Here is an 18,152-nt window from a genome sequence, read left to right on the forward strand (position 1 = left end):
GGGTTAGTGTCACTTTCCCTTCAGACGCGGCGGTCAGCTTTGATCGCCGCGTCTGAAGGGTTAATACAGGGCATCACTGTGATCGGTGATGTCCTGTATTATCCACGGGTCCCGGCCGTTGATGGCCGCAGGGGCAGTTTTGGGGAATAAAAAGTGCGTTTTATAGGGCGAAAAATACGGTAAGTGAAACTGGAAAGGTTTCCAAACCTAAAAATAGAGGTGCCAGATCTTGGTCTAGCAAAAACATTTTGTTAAGTCAAAGCCATTATAATGTTATGGGCTGCTGATCACAATTGGACAATTTTAATACAGACCCATAGAACATGCAGAAGAAAGCTTGAATGGTGGCAATTGCTTCAGCAGATGAGCATACAGGGGGCATATACTGCAGTCTAGTTAGGGTGTTATACCACGCGAACCGTCAGGTAATTCATGCTCCCCTATCTGATAGCAGAATATCATAGCAGGAGGGAAGATGAGCTGTGTGACATTTAGGTTTTTGTGACTTAGAGCAGGATTTTAGGAGAAAGCATATGATAACAAGTGGTGTCAATTCTGCAGATTTTCTGCATCGTACACTCCACAGCATTTCTGCAGCTACAAATCCACGCAATTTCCTTTGATTTTGGTGTAGATTTGCTGCTGCACACAGGAGCAAGGATCCCTGTTAAATCCTTGACTCCTTGAACCCGTACTATTGTGAGCCCCAATGGATACAGTATTATATACATTGCTGTGTACTTAGGGCATCTCCATTACAATGCAGAATATGCACCATTAACATTTTTCTAAATGACTTTTATCTACATTACAGCACAGACTAGCAACAGTTCATGCTGCTGACTGTTTATAGGTATATTATGAGTTTAGCATAAAACACCAGTCAGAGACACTTACATGGTTCAAATGCAGGGCTTCTACTGCAGTTTATTGTTTAAAAACGAAATACACCCATATTTACATTAGCACAAAACAAAAACTTCTTGTCCAGCAGTAACTAAACACTTTGGGGGCATTTATCATTTCTTTAGAGCTGTTTTTGTGTGTATATTTGTCACACATTTTGCACAGCGCTGCACCTCAGGCTATTTCTTGTGCCTTTTTGGTTTACCTTTTTTTGTTTGTGTGTGTACAGCTATTAGGGGTACCCCGGAGGAAAACTTTTTTTTTTTTTTAAATGAACTGGTACAAGAAAGTTAAACAGATTTGGAAATTATATAAAAAAGAAAAAAAAGAGAAGAGAATGTGCAGCTCACAAAAAAATGTGGCTATATGGAATGTACTTACACCAAAAAAGTACAAATATTAAATAGATATTTGGAAAAAATGTGGATACCAAAAGCCTCAAGACTAATACCAAAAGTGGTACATGATGATTATAAGATAATGTAAAATAAGATAGGACTGTGCTTCACTTTAATGATAAAAAAAGATAAATGTATAACATTATTATGCAAGATGAATAGCATTAATAAAAAACCTCCTTCCACAGGGCCCTTGTGGGGAGGTAGTATAAAATAGTATAGTACAAAATAATCTCAAACAATATAAAACAAAATTATCTCAAATAGCCGCTATAAAGTTGGATCATCCGCTAATCCGATATTTCATAAACCGGTATAGTTCAATTTTTTTGATTTTTCACTCCGTAAATATATACAGTTCAATTTGTGATGAAGGACACCTCATATATTTACCAGCTCCTGCAGATGGATGCAGTTCGGATACAGTTCATGGTATGTAGCCGTATGGCTGGACATCCGAGAGATAGATGGTATCTGCTGTGGAGGCTGTATACAGAGCTGGCATGCGCTGCAGCGACGGGCCCGGTTGCCACAGGCCTAGAAGAAGCCGCTGGTCATGGAGGTAGGTGGACTGCTCTCTACTGAGGAATGGGTCATTGATAAAGTACCCTGAAACGCGTCTAGAGAAAAATTTCTGCATCACTACCGCTATCCATTCACCGCATCTTTATATTCTGGACACCATTTCTACAAATTCACTCTGTAGAATTACTCTGCCAATCCAGGATTCCACCTTGCCATCCTGCTGCATTCTACTCACCTGGCTGACGTCAGACGCCGAGAGATCCTCCACGAGGCTGCTTTCACTTCTGGAGCAGATCCATCTATCTCCAAGGTTGTTCTTTTCATCTCCGGAGCAGTCCACCTATCTCCGTGACCAACGTCCTTCATCACAAATTGAACTGTATATATTTACAGAGTGAAAAATCAAAAAATTGAACTATGCCGGTTTATGAAATATCGGATTAGCGGATGATCCAACTTTATAGCGGCTATTTGAGATCATTTTGTTTTATGCTATTCATCTTGCATAGTAATTTTTATAAATAATTATTTTTTAATCATTAGAGTGAAGCACAGTCTTATCTTATTTTACATTATGTTATAATCATCATGTACCACTTTTGGTATTAGTCTTGAGGCTTTTGATATCCACATTTTTTCCAGATTTGTAAATTACTTTTATTAAAAATCTTAATCCTTTCAGTACTTTTTAGCAGCTGTTTGCTAAAATGTTTTAAATTTCTTTTTTGTGTTGTCCACAGTGCTCTCTACTGACACCTGATGCCCGTATCTGGAACTGTCCAGAGCAGGAGAAAATCCCCATAGCAAACCTATGCTACTCTGGACAGTTCCTGACACGTACAGAGGTGTCAGCAGAGAGAACTGTGGACAACACAAATAAGAAATTCAAAAAGTAAAGAATTTCCTCTGTAGCATACAGCTGCTACAAAGTACTAAAAGGATTAAGATTTTTTTATAGAAATAATTTACAAATCTGTTTAAATTTCTGGCACCAGTTACATAGTTACATAGTTAGTACGGTCGAAAAAAGACATATGTCCATCAAGTTCAACCAGGGAATTAAGGGGTAGGGGTGTGGCGCGATATTGGGGAAGGGATGAGATTTTATATTTCTTCATAAGCATTAATCTTATTTTGTTCCAGGAATGTATCTAATCCTGTTTTAAAGCTGTTAATTGTTCCTGCTGTGACCAGTTCCTGAGGTAGACCGTTCCATAAATTCACAGTCCTCACGGTAAAGAAGGCGTGTCGCCCCTTGAGACTAAACTTTTTTTTCTCCAGACGGAGGGAGTGCCCCCTCGTCCTTTGGGGGGGTTTAACCTGGAACAGTTTTTCTCCATATTTTTTGTATGGGCCATTAATATACTTATATACGTTTATCATATCCCCCCTTAAACGTCTCTTCTCAAGACTAAACAATTGTAACTCCTTTAATCGCTCCTCATAGCTAAGATGTTCCATGCCCCATATTAGTTTAGTCGCGCGTCTCTGCACCCTTTTCAACTCCGCAGTGTCCCTTTTATGGACAGGTGACCAAAACTGAACAGCATATTCCAGGTGAGGCCGTACCAATGCTTTATAAAGGGGGAGTATTATGTCCCTGTCCCTTGAGTCCATGCCTCTTTTGATACATGACAATATCCTGCCGGCTTTGGAAGCAGCAGCCTGACATTGCATGCTATTCTGTAGTCTGTGATCTACAAGTACACCCAGATCCTTCTCTACCAGTGACTCTGCCAGTTTAATCCCCCCTAAGACATACGATGCATGCAGGTTATTAGTACCCAGATGCATAACTTTACATTTATCCACATTGAATCTCATTTGCCAAGTGGATGCCCAGACACTTAGTCTATCCAAGTCATCTTGTAACTTATGCACATCCTCTATAGACTGTACCGTGCTACAAAGCTTGGTGTCATCTGCAAAGATAGAAACAGAGCTGTTAATACCATCCTCTATATCATTGATAAATAAATTAAACAGCAGCGGGCCCAGTACTGAACCTTGGGGTACACCACTAATAACCGGGGACCAATCAGAGTACGAATCATTGACCACCACTCTCTGGGTACGATCCATGAGCCAGTGTTCAATCCAGTTACAAACTAAAATTTCCAAACCCAAAGACCTTAACTTACCTGTCAGACGTCTATGAGGGACAGTATCAAACGCTTTAGCAAAATCCAGAAACACTATATCCACAGCCATTCCTCTGTCAAGGCTTCTACTCACCTCTTCATAAAAGCAAATTAGATTGGTTTGACAACTTCTATCCTTAGTAAACCCATGCTGGCTATCACTTATAATACTATTATCCCCTATGTATTCCTGTATGTAATCCCTTATAAGTCCTTCAAACAATTTACCCACAATGCACGTTAAACTTACCGGTCTATAGTTTCCTGGGGAAGACCTAGAGCCCTTTTTGAAGATTGGTACCACATTCGCCTTGCGCCAGTCCCTTGGCACAATACCAGACACCAGAGAATCTCTAAATATCATGAACAGGGGTACAGATATTACTGAACTTACCTCTCTAAGAACTCTTGGGTGTAGTCCATCCGGTCCTGGGGATTTGCTTACATTTATATCACTTAACTTACCTTGTACCATCTCTACATTAAGCCAGTTCAGTACATTATATGATGTGTTACCAGCACTGACCTGGCCAATGTCAGCTCCTTCTTCCATAGTGTATACAGAACTAAAGAACCCATTCAGTAGCTCCGCCTTCTCTTGATCGCCTGTGACAACCTCCCCATTATCATTATTAAGGGGTCCTACATGCTCTGTCCTTGGTTTTTTTGCATTTATATATCTAAAAAAATATTTAGGATTAGTTTTGCTTTCTTTGGCCACCTGTCTCTCATTTTGAATTTTTGCTGTTTTTATTACATTTTTACAGATTTTATTAAGCTCCTTGTACTGTTTAAATGTTATCGCTGACCCATCAGATTTGTATTTTTTGAAGGCTATTTTTTTGCTGTTTATTGCTCTTTTAACATCATGTGTCAGCCATGTAGGATTTAGTTTCAATCGTTTATATTTGTTCCCCTTTGGTATATATTTAGCTGTATAGTTATTTAGAGTTAATTTAAAGATGTCCCATTTACCTTCTGTATCAGTATTTGAGAACACCTCCCCCCAGTCTATGTCCTGTAGTGCAGCCCTCAGCCCAGGGAAATTTGCCTTTTTAAAGTTATATGTTTTTGCCTTCCCCGCCTGTCTTTGTTTTCTACATTTTAAGTCAAAAGTAACTATATTGTGGTCGCTATTACCAAGGTTTTCCCGCACAGTTACATTACCAACCAGCTCTGCGTTGTTGGAAATGATCAGATCCAACAAGGCATCACTTCTTGTTGGGTCCTCCACAAACTGGCCCATAAAATTATCCTGCAATAAATTTAGGAATTGTCGCCCTTTTGTAGTTTTAGCCAACCCCGGACCCCAATCTATATCTGGATAGTTAAAATCTCCCATTATTACCACTGTACCTGCCCGGGCGGCCCTCTCTATTTGTTTATGAAGCCGAACTTCTATCTCTTCAGTGATATTAGGGGGTCTGTAGATTACCCCAAATATTATTTTTTCAGTATTTCCCTCCTTTTGTAATTCTACCCACAATGATTCCACATCCTCAGAATCATCACACACTATGGCATCGTTCACACTGACTTTCATACCACTTCTTACATACAGACAGACTCCACCACCTTTTCTGTTCATTCTATCCTTGCGAAACAATGTAAACCCCTGCAGATTGACAGCCCAGTCATGCGAGGAGTCCAGCCATGTCTCAGTGACCCCAACTATATCAATATGTTCCTCCAGTATCAAGGCCTCAAGCTCCCCCATTTTATTTGCTAGGCTTCTGGCATTTGTGAACATACACTTTACATTTCCATCCTTTATGTTATTGGGGTTAATGGGATTCAAGGGTGTAAGTTTTATTTTCCTATGAAGCCTATTCCTATTAACTATTCTAACCCCTCCCTCCGCTCCACCCCCAGGTACATTTATAATTCCCACCTCTCTATCTACACTATCTTCCCCCTCTTTGCTGTAGGTTCCCTCCCCCCAAGTCCCTAGTTTAAACACTCCTCCACCCTTCTAGCCATCTTCTCCCCAAGCAAAGCTGCACCCTCCCCATTGAGGTGCAGCCCGTCCCTACGGTAGAGCCGGTAACCGACAGCGAAGTCAGCCCAGTTCTCCATGAACCCAAACCCTTCCTTCCTACACCAGCTTCTGAGCCACTTGTTTACCTCCCTGATCTCCCGCTGCCTCTCTGGTGCGGCTCGTGGTACTGGTAGTATTTCAGAAAAGACTACCTTGGAGGTCCTTGCCTTAAGCTTGCGGCCTAAGTCCCTGAAATCATTTTTAAGGACACTCCACCTACCTCTTACTTTGTCATTGGTGCCAATATGTACCATGACTGCTGGGTCCTCTCCAGCCCCGCCCAACAACCTGTCAACCCGATCCGCGATGTGCCGAACTCGTGCGCCAGGCAGACAGCACACTGTTCGGCGATCCCGGTCTTTGTGACAGATTGCCCTGTCTGTCCCCCTAATAATTGAGTCCCCCACCACAGTTCATTTAAAAAAAAAAGTTTTCCCCCGGAGTATCCCTTTAACTTCTTCAGGACACAGGGCATATGGATACGCCCTGCATTCCGAGTCCTTAAGGACGCAGGGCGTATCCATACGCCCGTGGGAAATCCGGTCCCCACCGCTAGCCGGTTGGGGACCGGAGCCGGATGCCTGCTGAAATCGTTCAGCAGGCATCGTGGCATATCGCCCAGGGGGGTCATTATGTCCCCCCATGTCGGCGATGGCCGCAGATCGCTGGACAATTCAGCCCAGCGATGTGCGGCGATTCCGGGTCAATCGGGTCTCCAGTGAACTGGTGACCCGGAATTACTCTCTGACGGCCCCGAACAGCCATAGCCAGCAGGGGTGAGGTGTCATTGGTGCCACCTCACGACCGCCCTGATTCGTCGGCCGGTTTACCGGCCGACCAATCAGGGCACCTGCTGCGGGTGTCACTCCCGCAACCCGCTCCGCCCCTCTTCCGGAGGACGTGAGCAGGTGCGGGACGTGGACCCCGGCAGCTGGGGACCCCGATCCCTGGCGTCCCTGTCGGGATCGGGGCCCCAGGAGCGGCGGCGGTGAGGGACTGACTGTATGCGGCGACGTGGAGCAGCAGTAGGAGATGAGTGACAGCCTCCTGCTGTTGCTTAGCAACAGCTCCCAGCATGCAAAAAGGGCATGCTGGGAGCTGTAGTTATGCAACAGCAGGAGGCAGACCACCACAACTCCCAGCATTCCCTTATGGGCATGCTGGGACTTATAGTTTTGCAACAGCTGGAGGCACATTTTTTCTATGGAAAAGTGTACCTTCAGCTGTTGTATAACTACAACTCCCAGCTTGCACAAACAGCTAAAGTACATGCTGGGAGTTGTAGTGGTGCATCTGCTGGTTGCATAACTAAAACTCCCAGCATGCCCGTTGGCTGTCGGTGACTGCTGAGAGTAGTAGTTTTGCAACAGCTGAAGGCACACTGGTTGTGAAACTCAAGAGTTTTTTTTTTACCTAACTCAGTGTTTCACGACCAGTGTGCCTCCAGCTGTTGCAAACTACAACTCCCAGCATGCACCGTACATGCTGGGAGTTGTAGTTTTGCAACTGCTGGAGGGTCACTGGTTGTGAAACACTGAGTTAGGTCACAAGTTACCACAAAAAGTTACTACTATGTTAAAGTAGAATATGTCACGAAAAAACAATCTCGAAATCAGAATGATAAGTAAAAGCATCCCAGAGTTATTAATGTTTAAAGTGACAGTGGTCAGATGTGCAAAAAACGCTCTGGTCCTTAAGGCCAAAATGGGCTTGGTCCTTAAGGGGTTAAAGTTAATCTTATGCAGTGGTAATGGATTTATCAACTAAGACTTTTTGTGAAAAGGCACAAAAAAGGCGCAAAACCACCAAAAAGTCTCAAAACTACACCAGCCCAGACTTAGCTTAGCTTTTTTGTGTATGTGAAGAGTGAAATTTAAGTAAATATGTGCCTCCACAAAATGTATAAACTGCCCAGCGACCATTTAACCTGTTGGGGACAGAGGATGTACATGTATGCCCTACGCCCACTCCCTTTCTATAACGCAGGGCCAGCAGGTCGGGCCTGGCCTCCAACAACGGCGGGACCCGTGGCTAATAGCGCGCGGCACCGCGATCAGTGGCGGCTATTAACCCTTTAGACGTGGCATTCAAAGTTGAACGCCGCATCTAAAATGAAAGTAAACTGCTCCCAGCTAGCTCAGTGGGCTGTTCGGGATCGCCGCGGCATCCCGAACAGCCGTAGGACAGCAGGAAGTTCACAAACTTCCTCCTCAGTCCCTGAGATCCATTGAGAAACCATTGATCAATGTAAAAGATCAGTGTGTGCAGTGTTATAGCCTCTATGGGAGCTATAAAACTGCTAAAAAAAAAAAAAAAAAAAAAAAAAGTGGAAAAAAAAGTGAATAAAGATCATTTAACCCCTTCCTTAATAAAAGTAAGAATCTCCCCTCTTTTCCCATTTAAAAAAAAAAGTGTAAATAAAAATAAATATATGTGATATTGCCGTGTGCGGAAATGTCTGAATTATAAAAAGATACTGTTAATTAAACCGCACAGTCAAAAAGTCCAAAATAGCGTATTTTTGGTCACTTTTTATATCATGAAAAAATGAATGTAAAGCGATCAAAAAGTCAGATCAATACAAAAATGGTACCGCTAAAAACTTCAGATCACTGTGCAAAAAATGAGCCCTCATACCCCATAAACGTAAAAGGAAAAAAGTAATAGGGGTCAGAAGATGCCAATTTTAAACATATGAATTTTCCTTCATGTAGTTATGATTTTTTCCAGAAGTACAATAAAATCAAACCTATATAAGTTGGGTATCATTTTAACCATATGGACCTACAGAATAAAGATAAGGGCCCTGATTTACTAAGAGTGTTGTGTAGGTTTCTTTGTGGCTTTTAATTCCCTACAATTTATTTTCCACTGTATTTACTAAGGTTTCCCTACATTTTCCACTTTCCCTACATTTTGCTTTTTTTACACATGCTCTGATCTGTCCTCAGCTCAAATCCACCAAATTTTATGTGGAAACCTTAGTAAATGTGTGGGTTTTCTTAGCATAATGGAGAGTTATTCTGGGTTTTTCAATTCTGGCGCAAAATCTGGCAGACAGAATTTCTGGCGCAATGCGACAAAATCTGGAGCACAACCCGACAAAACATGTCGGGTTTGCAATAGTAAATGAGGGCCAAGGTGTAAATTATTATGTACTGCATAGAAATGTACTGCATAGAAACATAGTTACAAAATTTTTTCTTCAAATTTGTTGCACAATTGTTTTCCCTTTTCACCCGAGATTTTTGGGTAAAATGACTGATGTCATTACAAAGTAGAAATGGTTGTGCAAAAAATAAGCCATCATATGGATTTTAAGGTGCAAAATTGAAAGGGTTATGATTTTTAAAAGGTAAGGAGGGAAAAACGAAAGTGCAAAAACGGAAAAACCCTCTGTCTCCAAGGGGTTAATAAATTTGGTGCTCTTACACATTAGGAGCACACAAAAAAAGGTGTAGAAAAATGCTTCACTCACTTCAAGTGGCCTACTACCAGCAACTCGACAAAACAAACTTTAACCTCTTCAGGACATAGGGCTTAAGGATACGCCCTGCATTCCAAGTCCTTAAGGACACAGGGCGTATCCATACGCCCGTGGGAAATCCGGTCCCCACTGCTAGCCGGTTGGGGAACGGCGCCGGATGCCTGCTGATGCCTGCACATCGCCCAGGGGGGTCCTGAGACCCCCCCATGTCAGCTATCGGAGAAAATCGCATGTCAAGTCAGACATGTGATTTTCTCCAATTCCAGGCTTATCGGGTCTCTGGTGACCCGATCACCCGGAAAATAGGGCTGATCGGAGTTGTCAGCAACAGCCCCGATCAGCCTAAGGGATAGGAGGGAGGTCGCAGAGCTGCGATCTCCTCCTATCCCCTGCCATTAGTCAGAACGGAGTTCTGACCAATGGCAGCGCAGGACAGGGGGTTGCCATGGCAACCCCCCGTTCTGCCCGCCCCTGGATGTCGAGGGGATCTGGGAAGAAGATGGAGGCCGGTATTTTCATCTACATTCCGGGCTGTGCCTCTAAGTTTGGATGAAGAATACCGGCCATGCAATGTCTGGTATTTTTCATTCACTGACAGGGGCGGACGGAGCAGCATCCCCAGAACAGCACTGCTTTCATGACCGGCCGTACAATGCCCAGGTCAGACACCAACAGCCTGTGACAGGGAGAGCTCCGTGCGATGACAGGAAGAGATTGTACAGTGCTGGGGAGGGGGCGTGACCTCCTGTCTCCTCTCTCTCCCCTCCTTCTCTCTGCCCCGTGCAGTTTTACAACCCTCCATAGGCAGAGCAGGGAGGGGAGAGGAGGAGAGGCCGTGTGTATCCTGTCTCCCTGTGCTGCGCAGGGCGGGTGAGTGTCTGTGTATATATGTGTCTGTGTATGTGTCTCTGTGTATATATGTGTGTGTGTGTGTGGGGGGGGGGGGGGTAAACTGCCTAATCTGGGGGACAACTATGCTCCCAATCTGGGGGACAACTATGCTGCCTAATCTGGGGGACAACTATGCTCCTAATCTGGGGGACAACTATGCTCCTAATCTGGGGGACAACTATGCTCCTAATCTGGGGGACAACTATGCTGCCTAATCTGGGGGACAACTATGCTCCTAATCTGGGGGACAACTATGCTCCTAATCTGGGGGACAACTATGCTCCTAATCTGGGGGACAACTATGCTCCTAATCTGGGGGACAACTATGCTCCTAATCTGGGGGACAACTATGCTGCCTGATCTGGGGGACAACTATGCTGCCTAATCTGGGGGACAACTATGCTGCCTAATCTGGGGGACAACTATGCTCCTAATCTGGGGGACAACTATGCTCCTAATCTGGGGGACAACTATGCTCCTAATCTGGGGGACAACTATGCTCCTAATCTGGGGGACAACTATGCTCCTAATCTGGGGGACAACTATGCTGCCTGATCTGGGGGACAACTATGCTGCCTAATCTGGGGGACAACTACCCGGCCCTCCACAATATTTTTAGTTTCTCATGTGGCCCCATGGGATAAATAATTGCCCCCCCCCCCCCATTCCTCCTCAACCCCGGACATTCCTTAACCTGGAGCCGCCCGGGGAAAGGAGAAAGTGAAGACAAGAGACTGGTGAGACCTCTCTGCAAAATTGTGTATTTAATGCAGTGTTTCCCAACCAGGGTGCCTCCAGCTGTTGCAAAACTATTACCCCCAGCATGCCCAGACAGCCTTTGGCTGTCCGGGCATGCTGGGAGTTGTAGTTTTGCAATAGCTGGAGGCACCCTGGTTGGGAAACACTGATTTAATGTTTTAATGTGTGAAACTATCTGCTGCGCTCTGTATCTAATCCTGTCATGTGTGATACTGTCTGCTGAGCCTGTATATCCAAATCTGTCATGTGGGATATGAGCCTGTGTATCTAATCCTGTCATGTGCGATACTGTCTGCTGAGCCTGTGTATCTAATCCTGTCATGTGTGATACTGTGAGCTGAGCCTGTGTATCTAATCCTGTCATGTGTGATACTGTCTGCTGAGCCTGTATATCCAAATCTGTCATGTGGGATACTATCTGCTGAGCCTGTGTATCTAAATCTGTCATGTGTGATACTGTCTGATTAGCCTGTTTATCTGACGTTGCGCAGGGGGACGTCACTCGTCATCAGAGAGAGCCAGCGTTGCTGTCGCGCACCACCACTACCGCCGCCGCTGGCATACATAGGGTTTTGGTAGGTATTCTCTAAATGTAAATTTTTTTGTGCGATATAGGAAAATTCCCCCCGCATATATATTGTATCCCTCCAATCCCCTATGCCATTTCTTAAACCCCCCTCCAATCCCCTATGCCATTTCTTAAATCCCTGATCCCTCAGCCCCTGTGCAATCTGGCCCCTCCCCTTTTGTAGCTCCACCCCCACATAGCCACACCCATGACCGGTATTTTTCTAAGGGAAAGGTGGCAACCCTAAGGAGAAGATGCCTGGAAGTGAAAATTGAAAGTGAAAGTAAATTGAAAGTGAAAGTAAAACGATCTTTACAGTGGCAACCACTAGGAAGGCCAAACTGCAACTCCCAGCATGCCCAGACAGCGGCTGTCTGGGCATGCTGGGAGTTGTAGTTTTGCAACATCTAGAGGGTCACAGTTTGGAGACCACAGTTACAGTGGTGCCCAAACGGTAGCCCTCCAGATGTTGCCAAACTACAACTCTCAGCATGCCTGGACTGCCCAGGCATGCTGGGAGTTGTAGTTCTGTAACATCTGTCCCTTCAGATTTAGCAATTTTCATGAAATTTTTGAAAATTGCTGCTCTACTTTGAAGCCCTCTAATTTTTTCAAAAAGCAAAAATATGTCCATTTTATGACGCCAACATAAAGTGGACATATTGTATATGTGAAGAAAAATAAAATGTATTGTGAATATCCATTTTTCCTTACAAGTAGAGAGCTTCAAAGTTAGAAAAATGCAAAATTTTTAACATTTTCATGAAATTTTGGGATTTTTCAACAAAAAAGGATGCAAGTAATGCCGAAAATTTACCACCAAAATAAAGTAGAATATGTCACAAAAAAACAATCTCAAAATCAGAATATTCCGTAAAATCGTTTTCGCGTTATTAATTCGTAAAGTGACGGTGGTCAGAATTGCGAAAAAGGGCTCAGTCCTTAAAGTGAAAAAGGGCTGTGTCCTTAAGGGGTTAAAAAGCTGCTAACTAACATCTCTGGCATTTGCCGTAAAGTCTGTTTTTTAAGGACGTATTCTTCCAGAGTACAATTTCCATGTGAGGGTCAGGTTCCTCTCAGTCTCACTAGCAGCAGAATTAAAGGGGTACTCCACTGGCCAGCGTTCGGAAGTAAATGCTCCGAATGCTGTTTCGCGCTGTGGGGGTCAGTGGTTGTCACACACCCTTCCATTGACTTGCATTGAGGGGGAGTGACCATGACATCTGGAGGGGGCGTGTCCAACCCCCGCAGTGCGAAAACAGTGTTCGGAACATTTATTTCCGAACTCTGGCCAGTGGAGTAAACCTTAAAGATATTATGCTGATCAGGGCTGGTCTAAAATCCTGGCATGGCCCAGGAAGCAGAATAAAAGGAATGAAAGGCAGTGGGGCATTTTATTCCTTTTATTCGACTTCCTGGGCCATGCCAGGATTTTAGACCAGCCCTGATCAGCATAATAAAAAAATAAAAAGCCCAAAATAGGACTTACCAAAAATGCCTGGCAAGTGAAATTTTGCTAGAGATTTAACTCTTTCCTGGATTTCCCATATCTCATGCTGCCTTCCTTGGATGATATATGCACCTCCTGAAGCCTGGTTGCTAAATACAACAGGTACCTTGGGGAAATATAGCAATCCTCGACCGCCATTCTTGTCACTGTATTCATTAGGAGACAGAGCATCATATTTTGTCTCAACTCCCTCCAGTACAAGATCCGGCAATGGAAAATAATGATTTTACAGCACTGACTCAGGTCCTGATGATGGGAGCTAAGGAGACAGGACAGGACACTCCGTCTCCTAATGACTACCTATGAGCAGCTAGCAGCATGGACCACTGCCGGTCTGTGCGGCAATGTAGATAACGTGAAGCCATTAAAGGGTAGCTCCCACCATCCATTTTTTTTTTTTTGCTAGCCCTTTCCCCCCCCTGCTACGACACTAGCCCGTTATCTCCTCCCCCCCCGCCCCGCATTCCCTGTTCCCTCATTACAATTGCAGTTACTGCAGAGTCCGGCAGTGGGCGTGCAGGGACAGCGGCGGCAACGAGGCGGCGGCGATGTGCGGGAGGAGTGGCCTCCCAGCCAGTGGCCAGGGAGCCAATGCGCTCGCTCCCACCTGTCTGATTGACAGGCAGGGAGCGAGTGCAGCCTAAATGAAAAAGGACTGATTGCCACTCCAAAATCAGTCCTTTTTCAGTAGCCGTTTTTTAAATGTAAATTAAACCTTTTTAATGAAGAAAAAATAATAATAAAAGTATATTAGAGATATGTTGTAGTACATAAGTTCCAACCAGAGGTGGCAATCTTAGACATAAGATTTTGGACCGTGAGATCTTTTGGATCCTGAAGTTGGGGACTAGATATCCACGAGGTTTGAATAAAAGAATGGATACGATCTTACATTATTGATATATATTTTTTAAGTTTTTTTCTTCTCCTTTTTTCCTCTTCCCCGGGTCACTGCCCCCCCCCCCTTTTTTATCTAGATGTTCTCCAATGATTACTATGGTTCTAGCTGTTACATCTACAGTGCGATAGCATAATTCCGCGATACACTCACATATGCAAATCATGAGTGTGAATGCTTCTAAGATATGCGGTTTTCCTTTCTTTTATTATTATGAGGGACAGATTTCTGTAACTTATACATGATGCTGACATCTTTCTCCCTTTTTTATATTTAATATATTTTGTAATAAAGAAACTGCTATGTATGTATTTTTTAATACTGTTTTCATGTAAAGCGTCTATATTTGGTAAATTATACACAATTTTATAGATTTCTAATTAATGTTTTGCATGTTTTGCAGTGGCGGTTGCCATTAGTTTCTACATGTGGGTGGATATACCACCATGTGTAGGTGTGGTTATGACGTCATGTCCACCTGTTAGTGCAGGTGTGCCGCTGTGTCGTGTCCGCCCACCCACATGTATAAAAACCGCTTTGTTGTAAGGCCGAAACGCGTCACTGTACCCTGTGTTCCTGTTATGACCATCTGGTGAAATAAATATTATCCTCCGAGTTTCTGGACGCTGGACTCCTCTTTCTTCATAAGTACTACAACATATCAAAAAATAAAGTTGGTGACAGTGCCCATTTAAGTAAAATTAAAATAGTGAATTTCTGTACTATGATAATTTTTCTTCATAACTGCAGTGACTCAAAGAGAGCTGCAAGGCATACAGTAACATATCATCGCTTCTCACTATAGTACAGCAGTAGGGATGTCACGATGCCGGCTGGCAGGTAGTGGATCCTCTGTGCCAGAGAGGGATGGCGAGGACCGCGCTAGTGGACCGGTTCTAAGCCACTACAGGTTTTCACCAGAGCCCGCCGCAAAGCGGGATGGTCTTGCTGCGGCGGTAGTGACCAGGTCGTATCCACTAGCAACGGCTCACCTCTCTGGCTGCTGAAGATAGGCGAGGTACAAGGGAGTAGGCAGAAGCAAAGTCGGACGTAGCAGAAGGTCGGGGGCAGGCGGCAAGATTCGTAGTCAGGGGAGATAGCAGGAGATCTGGTACACTGGCTTTTAAACACACAAAACGCTTTCACAAGGCACGATGGCAACAAGATCCGGCAAGGGAGTGCAAGGGAGGAGACTAGATATAGCCAGGGAACAGGTGGGAACCAATTAAGCTAATTGGGCCAGGCACCAATCATTGGTGCACTGGCCCTTTAAGTCTCAGGGAGCTGGCGCGCGCGCGCCCTAGAGAGCGGAGCCGCGCGCGCCAGCACATGACCGCAGGAGACGGGAACGGGTAAGTGACCTGGGATGCGATTCGCGAGCGGGCGCGTCCCGCTGTGCGAATCGCATCCCCAACGGCCATGACAGAGCAGCGCTCCCGGTCAGCGGGACTGACCGGGAAGCTGCAGGGAGAAAGACGCCGTGAGCGCTCCGGGGAGGAGCGGGGACCCGGAGCGCTAGGCGTAACAGTACCCCCCCCCCCTTAGGTCTCCCCTTTTTTTTGTCCGGTGACTGCCTCCCCTGGGATGAGGACACCGGGAAGGAATGTATGGTTTCCTCAATGGCAGGCAGTACAGCAGGAGTAGGAATGGGGAGGGAGGGCAGAGGGCGAGACCTGGCACGGGGCAGTGTGACACCAGGACGAGGGCCATGAGGGGACACAGAGGTTTGCCTGATGGGACTGGGAGGGGGGGAGAGGCATTTCCTGTGGCAGGCAGAGTCCTTAATGACCTTAGGGGGAGCGGATACAGGAGGAACCACAGGGTCACGGCAGGGATTACTGGGAACCGGTTGAAGGCAGTCCTTGGAACAAGAGGGACCCCAACTCTTGATCTCCCCAGTGGACCAATCCAGGGTTGGGGAATGGTGTTGAAGCCAGGGTAGTCCAAGGAGAATTTCGGAAGTGCAATTAGGAAGGACAAAAAATTTAATTTCCTCGTGATGAGGTCCGATGCACATTAGGAGGGGCTCCGTGCGGTAACGCACGGTGCAATCCAACCTGGCTCCGTTGACCGCGGAAATGTGGAGTGGCTTGACAAGACGGGTCACCGGAATGCGGAATTTATTCACTAAGGACTCCCGAATAAAATTCCCAGAAGCTCCAGAGTCCAGGCAGGCCACGGCTGAGAGGGGAGAGCTGGCTGAAGTAGAGATCCGAACAGGCACCGTGAGACGTGGAGAAGCCGACTTAGCATCAAGAGACGCCACACCCACGAGAGCTGAGTGCGAGCGTGCGTTTCCCAGGCGTGGAGGACGGATTGGGCAATCCACCAAAAAATGTTCAGTACTGGCACAGTACAGACAAAGATTCTCCTCCTTACGGCGATTCCTCTCTTCCAGGGTCAGGCGAGACCGATCCACTTGCATGGCCTCCTCGGCGGGAGGCCTAGGCGCAGATTGCAGTGGAGACTGTGGGAGAGGTGTCCAGAGATCTAAGTCTTTTTCCTGGCGGAGCTCTTGATGCCTCTCAGAAAAACGCATGTCAATGCGAGTGGCTAGATGAATGAGTTCATGAAGGCTAGCAGGAGTCTCTCGTGCGGCCAGAACATCTTTAATGTTGCTGGATAGGCCTTTTTTAAAGGTCGCGCAGAGAGCCTCATTATTCCAGGATAGTTCAGAAGCAAGAGTACGGAATTGTATGGCGTACTCGCCAACGGAGGAATTACCCTGGACCAGGTTCAGCAGGGCAGTCTCAGCAGAAGAGGCTCGGGCAGGTTCCTCAAAGACACTTCGAATTTCCGAGAAGAAGGAGTGTACAGAGGCAGTGACGGGGTCATTGCGGTCCCAGAGCGGTGTGGCCCATGACAGGGCTTTTCCAGACAGAAGGCTGACTACGAAAGCCACCTTAGACCTTTCAGTAGGAAACTGGTCCGACATCATCTCCAAGTGCAGAGAACATTGCGAAAGGAAGCCACGGCAAAACTTAGAGTCCCCATTAAATTTGTCCGGCAAAGACAGGCGGAGGCTAGGAGTGGCCACTCGCTGCGGAAGGGGTGCAGGAGCTGGCGAAGGAGATGGTTGTTGCTGCTGAAGCTGAGACTGAACTTGCTGTAGCTGTGACTGTTGCTGCTGTTGCTGTGACTGGAGCTGCTGTAGCTGCGACTGGAGTTGCTGTGTCATGGTGGTCAAGTACGACAGCTGGTGCTCTTGTCGGGCGACCAATGTAGGGAGGTCGGCGGCAGCTGGCAGAGGAACTTCAGCGGGATCCATGGCCGGATCTACTGTCACGATGCCGGCTGGCAGGTAGTGGATCCTCTGTGCCAGAGAGGGATGGCGAGGACCGCGCTAGTGGACCGGTTCTAAGCCACTACAGGTTTTCACCAGAGCCCGCCGCAAAGCGGGATGGTCTTGCTGCGGCGGTAGTGACCAGGTCGTATCCACTAGCAACGGCTCACCTCTCTGGCTGCTGAAGATAGGCGAGGTACAAGGGAGTAGGCAGAAGCAAAGTCGGACGTAGCAGAAGGTCGGGGGCAGGCGGCAAGATTCGTAGTCAGGGGAGATAGCAGGAGATCTGGTACACTGGCTTTTAAACACACAAAACGCTTTCACAAGGCACGATGGCAACAAGATCCGGCAAGGGAGTGCAAGGGAGGAGACTAGATATAGCCAGGGAACAGGTGGGAACCAATTAAGCTAATTGGGCCAGGCACCAATCATTGGTGCACTGGCCCTTTAAGTCTCAGGGAGCTGGCGCGCGCGCGCCCTAGAGAGCGGAGCCGCGCGCGCCAGCACATGACCGCAGGAGACGGGAACGGGTAAGTGACCTGGGATGCGATTCGCGAGCGGGCGCGTCCCGCTGTGCGAATCGCATCCCCAACGGCCATGACAGAGCAGCGCTCCCGGTCAGCGGGACTGACCGGGAAGCTGCAGGGAGAAAGACGCCGTGAGCGCTCCGGGGAGGAGCGGGGACCCGGAGCGCTAGGCGTAACAAGGGATTCCAGGGATCAGTAGTCCCTGATCTTGTATGTACCCA

This window comes from Hyla sarda, chromosome 4, assembly GCF_029499605.1.
Source record: "Hyla sarda isolate aHylSar1 chromosome 4, aHylSar1.hap1, whole genome shotgun sequence".
NCBI lineage: Eukaryota > Metazoa > Chordata > Amphibia > Anura > Hylidae > Hyla > Hyla sarda.